This window comes from Colobus angolensis, unplaced genomic scaffold (genome assembly GCF_000951035.1).
Source record: "Colobus angolensis palliatus isolate OR3802 unplaced genomic scaffold, Cang.pa_1.0 Scaffold3, whole genome shotgun sequence".
Taxonomy (NCBI): Eukaryota; Metazoa; Chordata; class Mammalia; order Primates; family Cercopithecidae; genus Colobus; species Colobus angolensis.
Window position 1 is genome coordinate 2,408,900 of NW_012116265.1, and position 9,165 is coordinate 2,418,064.

Consider the following 9,165-nt stretch of genomic DNA (forward strand, 5'->3'; position numbering starts at 1 on the left):
TCTCTATGAAAAAATTAAAAAATTAGCTGGGCAGGGTGGCACGTACATGTGTTCCCAGCTACACAGGAGGCTGAGGTAGGAGCCCGGGAGGTCAAGGCTGCAGTGAGCTGTGGTTGTTGAACCACTGCACTCCAGTCTGGAGAACAGGGTGAGACCCTGTCTCAAAAAAAAAAGAAGAAAAAAAAAAGACTCCTTAATAAAATTACTCTAAATAGGTTAACAGTTTTTCTAAGAAATAAAAAAAACAAAAACCAAAAGATATAATACAGAGTCTGATTTCAAGGCAATCTAGACAACAAGGTGTGAATACTGTTCTCCACTAAATACAACTGTTATCACTTCTTAGCTCTTCTGTGATCATCTCCCAGTGCTCAAAACGCATTCATCAAGCAAATGTCAGTTGAGCACTCTGTTAGATGATGGGAATAAACAGATGAGCAGACATGGCCCGTGCCTGTGAGGTGCTTAAAGACCAGAGAAGAGACAGATGCTTATTTCTAATTCCCCACGCTATACTGCGAACCTCTTAAGGGTAGGGGTTTTTGTCATTTTTTTCCCCCTGCTCTATCCCCGGTATACTGAACAGTGCCTGGCACACTACAGGCATTTAAAAAAATACTTGACGAATAAATAAATAATGAAAATCTGGCTGGGGAAGTAGGAGAAAGCTTCACCGAAGACATTAGTTGAGTTTGTTCTTGAAATTACTATTATTATTATCTTTGAGATGGAGTCTCACTCTGTCACCCAGGCTGGAGTGCAGTGGTGCAATCGCCACCATGTCTGGCTAATTTTTGTATTTTTAGTAGAGATGGGTTTTCGCCATGTTGGCCAGGCTGGTCTCGAACTCCTGATCTCAGGTGATCCACCCACCTTGGCCTCCCAACATGCTGAGATTACAGGCGTGAGCCACTGCACCCAGCCAAAAATATTATTTCTTGAAGAAACAGTTACAGACATCCCCACAGGAGAGGAGGGTCTTCTCGGAAGCTTGGGTACAGAGCAGGTGGCACGACTGGATGGTGGAGTAGGACATGGAAAGAGCCATATAGTTCATTCTTTTGCCATTCAGAGAGCACCTTCTGTGTATCCAGCAATGTGCTTAAGTACTGGAGCTACTAATGAGGGAGAGGCAAGGAAAACTGTTGACAGCCTCAGGCAGCTATGGTCTGGGAGGCACTGCATGAGCTTTGACAAACAACTGGAAATCAGCACTAGGAGAAAGGCTGAAGAAGTCTCTGTAGGTGAAAGTGTGAGTGGTTGGCACACCTGGGGTAAAGAGGCAGAGGGGCTGGGAAGATAGACAAAGAGATGCTTGGGAAGGAGCATGTGAATCAACTGAAGCAGTATGAGCCTCATCTAAGAGCCCCAGGAGCACTAAGGGTGGGAGGATCCCCTGAGCAGGCAGCACTCGGTGGAAGATGAATGTGAAGAACATCCCTCAGGGACCCTTTGTCATAGCTGTTTGAGAAGCAATCAAGGCGTTCCCCAAAGTGAGAGAATGAGAGGAAGGGCTAATTTGAGGAACTGGAAGGAGACTAGCCAGAAACTGATACCGGATTGAATATATGCAAAACGTGCAACGAAAGAAAGGAATCACAAATAATTATCAGGGCCGGGCAGGGTGGCTCATGCCTGTAATCCCAGCACTTTGGGAGGCCGAGGCAGGTGGATCACCTAAGGACAGAGTTCAAGACCAGCCTGGTCAACATGGTGAAATGCTGTCTCTACTAAAAATATAAAAATTAGCCAGGCATGGTGGTGGGTGCCTGTAATCCCTGCTACTCAGGAGGCTGAGGCAGGAGAATGGCTTGGACCCAGGAGGCGGAGGTTGCAGGCTGCAGTGAGCTGAGATGGCGCCATTGCACTCCAGCCTGGGTGACAAGAGTGAAACTCCATCTCAACAAATAATAATTATTATTATTATCAGATTTCTTTTTCCCGGGATGGACAACCAGCTAACTGTGACATTCATGAAAATAAATACAAGAAGAGAGTGATGAGGAATTTGGTTTTAGAATGCTAGATAGGAGGGCCTGTGAGACAGCCCCAGGCAGAGGTCCATGACAGGGTGGATATTCAGCACCAGAAGTCAGGACGGACACCTGCCTGGAGGAGGGAGAGCTGCAAGTCATCAGCTGCCGCGTGGCTGAGGACACTCAGTGTATTAGTCAGGGTTCTCTAGATGGGACAGGACTAATACATGAAGGGGAGTTTATTAAGGAGTATTGACTCACACCATCACAAGATGAAGTCTCACAATAGGCCATCTGCAAGCCGAGGAGCAGGGAAGCCAGTCCAAGTCCCAAAACCTCAAAAGTAGGGAAGCCAACAGTGCAGCCTTCAGTCTCAGGCCGAGAGCCCCTGGCAAACCACTGGTGTAAGTCCAAGAGTCCAAAGCTGAAGAACTTGGAGTCAGATGTTTGAGGGCAGGAAGCATCCAGCACAGGAGAAAGATGAAGACCAAAAGACTCAGCCAGTCTAGTCCTTCCATGTTCCTCTGCCTGCTTTTATCCTAGATGAGCCAGCAGCTGATTAGATGGTACCCACCCAGATTGAGGGCAGGTCTGCCTCTCCCAGTTCACTGACTCAAATGTTAATCTCCTTTTGGCAACACCCTCACAGGAACAAGACTTTACATCCTTCAATCCAATCCAGTTGACACTCAACATTAAGCCATCACACCAAGGGAGAGGGCAGAAGGCAAGAAAGACGGTGGGTGGAACACGAAGACCCAGGGGATATTTAGGGAGTGAGTGGAACAGGAGGTCTCTGTGAAATACATGGAAAAAAACGTCCAACAAAGTAGGATGGGAACCTAGAAAGAGTAGCACTGCAGTGAGAAAGAGTCTTCAGGTATGGGAGCACAGTAGTACCAAAGGTCAGATCAAGGTAGAAAAGCCTGGGAAGTTTGATCAGAGGAACAGAGTGGGTCAGGGAATATGAGTGAAAGGATATGTACAACTCTGAGTTATATCATTTAGAAGGGAGCTGTTTGCCCTCTGATTCCTTCCCTCTTCCCACTACAGGCAGGAACAGAAGGTGAAGGTGATGTTGAGTCAGTTTTGACTATGCAGAAAAGGGAGCAACAAGATGGAGGAACCTGGGTTCCTGAATGACCCTGTGGAACAGAGTTGTTTGCCTGTCCTGGACTGACCATCTACCTCTTAGCTATTATGTGAAAGAGGAAAAATTTTCTATCCTTTTTGAGCAAATGTATTTTGGGATCTTTTTTACAATTTAGCCTGTACCCTAAATAATACAGAGTGTCTCCCAAAGGCACAGATAATAATAATTTTAGTAGTAGTAGTATAATTGAAAAATTTTTTTTTAACTTTTTAGGGTCTCACTATGTTGCCCAGGCTGGTTTCGAACTCCTGAGCTCAAGCAATCCTCCTGCCTTGGCCTCACAAAGTGCTGGGATTACAGGCATGAGCCACCGTACCTGGCCCCACTGATAGGAATATTTCTTGAAAGTATAAACCAAAAGTAAAATTCTAAGCCCTTCAACCAATTGAATGAACCCCCTTTCAGCCAAGGGCATTCCAAAGAAACCTGAAAAACTAGTCCAGGCCATGATGGGAGGGGAATGGCTGAACATGCCTCATTATACCCCCTCCACTGGAGAGTTTAGATACAACTGACCACCATTAACATTAAAACAGAGATCTTAAGTCTGACAAAAGAGACTCTTTGTAGCCATAAGATACCAAATGCCAACCTGACTCTATCAAACGACAGATCAAGAAGGAAATAAAAATATCTTACCCCCAAATATGTTTCTTCACCATATTTTGAAACTGCTTTCTGCATCTGTAAAGAATCTGTTAACATAACTAGCTCTTTCCCCTTCCAGGTCCTCCCACCCTGAAGAGAGTAATGAAGAGTCTGGCACCTTTTAAGGTCTGATAAGAGAGGTTTACCTGTAATCCCAGTACTTCAGGAGGCTGAGGCAAGTGGATCACTTGAGGTCAGGAGTTTGAGACCAGTGTGGCCAACATGGTGAACCCCCGTCTCTACTAAAAATCTAAAAATACAAAAAATTAGCCAGGCGTGGGTGGGGGGATAGTGTCTGTAATCCCAGCTACTTGGGAGGCTGAAGGAGGTGAATCCCTTGAATCCCAGGAGGTGGAGGGTGCAGTGAGCCAAGATCATCCCACCGTATTCCAGCCTGAGTGACAGAGTGAGACTCCATCTCAAAAAAAAAAAAAAAAAAAAAAAAGGGGAGATTTACCATCCATTCTCTCTGAAGCCTGCCACCTGGAAGCTTCATCTACATAACAAGAACCTTGGCCCTTGGCTTCCACAACCCTTTTTATCTTAAATCCAAGTGTTTCTTCCTGCTAACTTCAACTTTAGGCAAAGCTTAACTCTTTTAACTAATTGCTAATCAGGAAATCTTTGAATCTACCTATGACCTGAATACCTCAATTCTGGACTGAATCAACCAAACCAATGTGTACCTCACATGTATTGATGGATGTCTGTGTCTTCCTAAACTGCATAAAACCAAGCTGTATCCCAACCATCGTAGGCACATGTTCTCAGGACCTCCTGGGTCCTCATGTTTGGCTCAGAATAAGTCTCTTCAAATATTTTACAGAGTTTGGCCCCCCCCTTTTTTTTTTTTTTTGTCAACAAAAGCTTACTCTGTGCCAGGCACTGTTCTGAATACTTTTCATGTACTATGTCATTTAATCCATACACCACTCCCTAGATGAGGGCTGTTATCCCTATTTTACAGAAAAGGAAGCGCAGGAAGATTCAGTACTTTGCCTAAAGATTCACAGGTACTGAGTGGCCAAACCAGCAGTCAAGCCCAAGTGTCAGAGGCTTTCGAACCAGAGCCACTCCATCTTGAATAGGGGATGGGTAAAATAAGGCTGAGACCTACTAGGCTGCATTCCCAGGAACTTAGGCATTCCTAGTCACAGGATGAGATAGGAGGTGGGCACAAGATACAGGTCACAAAGACCCTGCTGATAAAACACTTTGCAGTAAAGAAACCAGCCAAAACTAAGATAGCAATGAAAGTGACCTCTGGTCGTCCTCACTGCTTATTATACACTAACCATAATGCATTAGCAGGCAAAAGACACTCCCACCAACACCAGGACAGTTTACAAATGCCATGGCAATGTCTGGAAATTACCCTATATTGTATAAAGAGGGGAGAAACCCTCAGTTCCAGGAATTGCCCACCCCTTTCCTGGAACACTCATGAATAATCCATCCCTTGTTTAGCATATAATCAATAAATAACTATAAGTATATTCAGTCAAGCAACCCATGCCACTGTTCTACCTATGGAGGAGCCATTTTTTTTTTGAGATGGAGTCTCACTCTGTTGCCAGGCTGGAGTGCAGTGGGGTGATTTCAGCTCACTGCAACTTCCACCTCCCAGGTTCAAGTGATTCTCCTGCCTCAGCCTCCCAAGTAGCTGGGATTACAGGTGCACGCCACCACACCCAGCTAATTTTTGTATTTTTAGTAGAGACAGTGTTTCACTATGTTGGCCAGGATGGTCTTGATCTCCTAACCTTGTGATCTGCCTGCCTTGGCCTCCCAAAGTGCTGGGATTACAGACATGAGCCACTGCACCTGGCCTGTTCCTTTCTTAATAAACTTGCTTTCACTTCCACTTTACTATGAACTTGCCCCCAATTTCTTCTTGCACAAGGTTCAAGAACTCTCTCGGGGTCTGGTTTGGGGCCCCTTTCTGGTAACACAAGTATTCTGGATTGAGATCATACTTTCAGTCACTATGCTTTTCAAAGCATAACTTTTTACAATTCCACACAGTCAAAAAGACACAGCTTGGTCTTCCAGAGAGCTGTGCCTGAATGTGAACATCAACATTACTGAAGGACCAAGAGCAATCATTTAGTTTCTCTACAATTCTGTTTCCTCCAAGACAGCATGAGGAGATCCAAACTACAGACTTCATGGAGCTTCTGGAAGGATAAAACAAATTCAAGTCTGTTTAAGAAATGCTTTGAAAGCTGTAACGTGGCGTAAATGAAATATTGCCTTAAGGCAGGTTGGAAAATCCTTAAACCCAAAATAAGAAAATAAACTTTTTTTTTTTTTTTTAAATGCAAATACCCTCTAGCAACTTGGCAGATCACCGGCAAAGGCTGAGAAATCTGTCAAGGAGAGGGTTGGTTTTGTGCATCTGTCATGCTCCACTGAAAGAGGGAGGTATTAATCGAAATTAATTGAAAGAGCATATACCTAAGCACTTGGACAAGAATCATTATTATCAAACCAGGAGTAGCAGCAATCTGCATTGCCCACAGGAACTGGGCAGGTACAGAAGTTTTGGGGTGGGTCAAGGAATGCAGAGCTCAGAGTGCAGGAGAGGTGGGGACTTTGGCAAACCAGCAGCTCCAGCACCAGCTGCCCTGCGGAAATGTGAGCCCGTTCTTTCACACGCGTACAATTTCCCAAATTTCCAAGAGTCCTCACACTTACAAATAAAACATGTTAGGGGCCACCAGTTGGCCTCCTGGGCTCTAGCCCTCAGCTGGAAGTGACATCTGACTCTTTTAAGATGCTTCCTAGCCAGGTGTGGTGGCTCCTGCCTGTAATCCCAGCACTTTGGGAGGCCAGGCTGGGTGGATGGCTTGAGATCAGCCTGGCTAACATGGCAAAACCCTGTCTCTACTAAAACTACAAAAATTAGCCAGACCTGGTGGCATGTGCCTGTAGTCCCTGCTACTTGGGAGGCTGAGGCAGGAGAATAGCTTGAACCCAGGAGATACAGGTTGCAGTGAGCTGAGATCACACCACTGCACACCAGCCTGGGCGACATAGAGACTCTGTCTCAAAATGAAGGGGGAAAAAAAAAAAAAGATGCTTCCTCATAATTATGTACAAGCCACAGTTTAGCCTTCTTTCAGTTAACTCCACCCTGCCCTGCCCTTCCCACCCATCACCTCCTTCCCCTTCCTGCTTCCTCAACTTCACTCCACCCCTCCAGTGAAGCCAGCTTTCCTTCTTCTTCCTACTCCCGGCCTCTCCTTTCCTTCTTTTTAGCTCATACTCGGTTACCTTTAAAGCACAAAGCAGCTCTCCTCCCCTGCGTGCCAATCAATGCCAACATTCTTCCTGCCAACGTAATCTCAACCTGCTGCCCTCCTCCAGCACTGGGATAATTTTTGCAATTTAGTGTGGTCTCATGAAGGAAGGTGGGTTATAGCCAGCTCTCGATCTCCCGTAGTAAAAGAAGACAGAGGGGAAGTACAGATAATCCTACAGAAGAGACCCCCACAAGGTCACCTGGCTCTGCCTTTAGCCTTGGGTGGGTACACAGGCCCAAAGCACACCACTGCAGTCCCCTGTGCCATGTTGGTGTTGATGCTCCCAGAGGAGGCTGAGATGAGCTAACCAGTGGTCTGGAGAAAGACTAGGAGAGGATTTACAGAATTCTGCCTCCAGTCAACGTGGGGGTGACCAGCCTGGCTGCTACCTCACAGCCATCATTCACTCCTCAAAACAGGGAGGGACTTTTGGGCCCTGCAGGTATCCACGAAGCTCTGGCCGGTGTGCCTGCAGCAGCCCGGAACCCCTTCCCCAACTGCCACCTCGATTAGCTTTGTCACCTCATCCCCAGCAAGCCTGTGGCTCAAAGGCAGTTTCAGTTTTACTTTCTTTGCCTTCACGTGACCTGGGAGTTCTCAAGGGCAGTGACAAGGACTGAAAGGACCTTGCAGGAGAGAGAACAGAGGAGAAACACTGCCAATACCTGATGTGTTCTGTCCATCCTCTGGTGCTATCTGGCTTGAGCCAAGCCTTGACTTTTCAAGGAGAGGAACAGTTGGGCCTCAGTGGAGAATTTCAGGGGATTTTCTGCCTTGCTCACTGGTTTTGCCCTGCCATTGTCCTGCGGTGGGCTCCCAGAATACCCTTGGGCTTCTTAGGTGGGGTGGGGCAAGGTGGGTGTCGCCTGGGGCAGAAGGAGGGACTGTGCTGTGCTCTGTTCCCTTCTGACTTACTGTTTGTTTGGGGCGTCTGGACGAGGGCTACAAACAGTTCTTCTCTTTGTTTCCACGGCCTTGCAGAATGTGTGCTTCCCTCAAAAGGGCATAAAGGCCCCCTTTCTTCTGCTCGCCCGCGCCATGGGGGGTTGTTCTGCAGGACTCGGGTCTACAAGCTGGGGCCAGCCCTAAGCGCTGACTATGGCAGCTCCATCCGCTCCCACAGCCTGAGCTCACGTGGCCCATGCAGCAGCGTGTTCTCCTCGGCAGCCAGCCCGCCCCAGTTCTTAAAGCTGCAGAGCTGCTGGCAGCTGGCTGGCTCCTGCAAGCCCAGTTCTCCCTGCAAGAGTTAACTTGCTTTCCCTGTGTCAACAGAGGCGTAATTTTGAAAAATCCTGATGCCTGGGTCACAGCCCAGAAATGCAGATGTAATCGATCCAGGGGTGTATGGCCTGGGCACTAAGGATTTTTGAAATCCCTCAAGTGATTCCAACGTGCAGCCGATCTGGCGAATCGCCGTCTGTGCTGTTCAAACTTTAGTGTGCACTGGGATCACTAGGGGATCCTGTGAAAGTGCAGGCTTGATCCAGAAGATCTGGGGTCAGGCAGAGATTCTGCATTTCTAAAAAGCTCCCACAAGACACAGCTGCTGGTCCGTGGGCCACACTGTGAATAGCAAGGGTGATGTTTTGAGCTTGGATCTGCATTCTGCCACCCACGTTTAGAGGTCTTGGTAAGTTTCTAGGCCTGTTTCCTCCTCACTTATCTTGCTTGGCTGCTCTGAGGATTGACTGAGATAATAAGCATTATGCACTAGAACAGTATCAGCACTTAGAAAGTGCTCAAAAGATGTTGACTATGACCGTGATTTTCTCCTGATCTGTTTTTCTCCTGCTTCAAAGCCATCAGGACTTACCTTTGGACCCAGTACAATTGACACTTGGACAACGTGGAGCACTGAACCTCGTGCAGTCAAAAATTCATGTATAACTTTTGCTGTTGTTGTTATTTTGACACAGAGTCTTGCTATGTCACCCAGGCTGGAGTGCAGTGGCACGATCTCGGCTCACTGCAACCTCTGCCTCCCGGGTTCAAGTGATTCTTCTGCCTTAGCCTCCCGAGTAGCTGGGACTACAGGTGTACGCCACCACGCCCAGCTAATTTTTGTATTTTTTAGTAGAGACGG

General features: G+C 47.0%; 1 protein-coding gene across 1 annotated transcript in view; it reads right to left on the reverse strand.

Annotated features, from left to right (window-relative positions):
- LOC105517296 (chromosome unknown open reading frame, human C14orf159) overlaps window positions 1–8,268 on the reverse strand; it is a 99,895-nt gene extending 91,627 nt beyond the window's left edge. The window contains exon 1 of the mRNA XM_011949796.1: window positions 7,998–8,268. The gene's annotated coding sequence lies outside the window, so the exon portion shown is untranslated. The remainder of the gene's footprint in view (window positions 1–7,997) is intronic.
- Window positions 8,269–9,165: the final 897 nt, after the last annotated feature.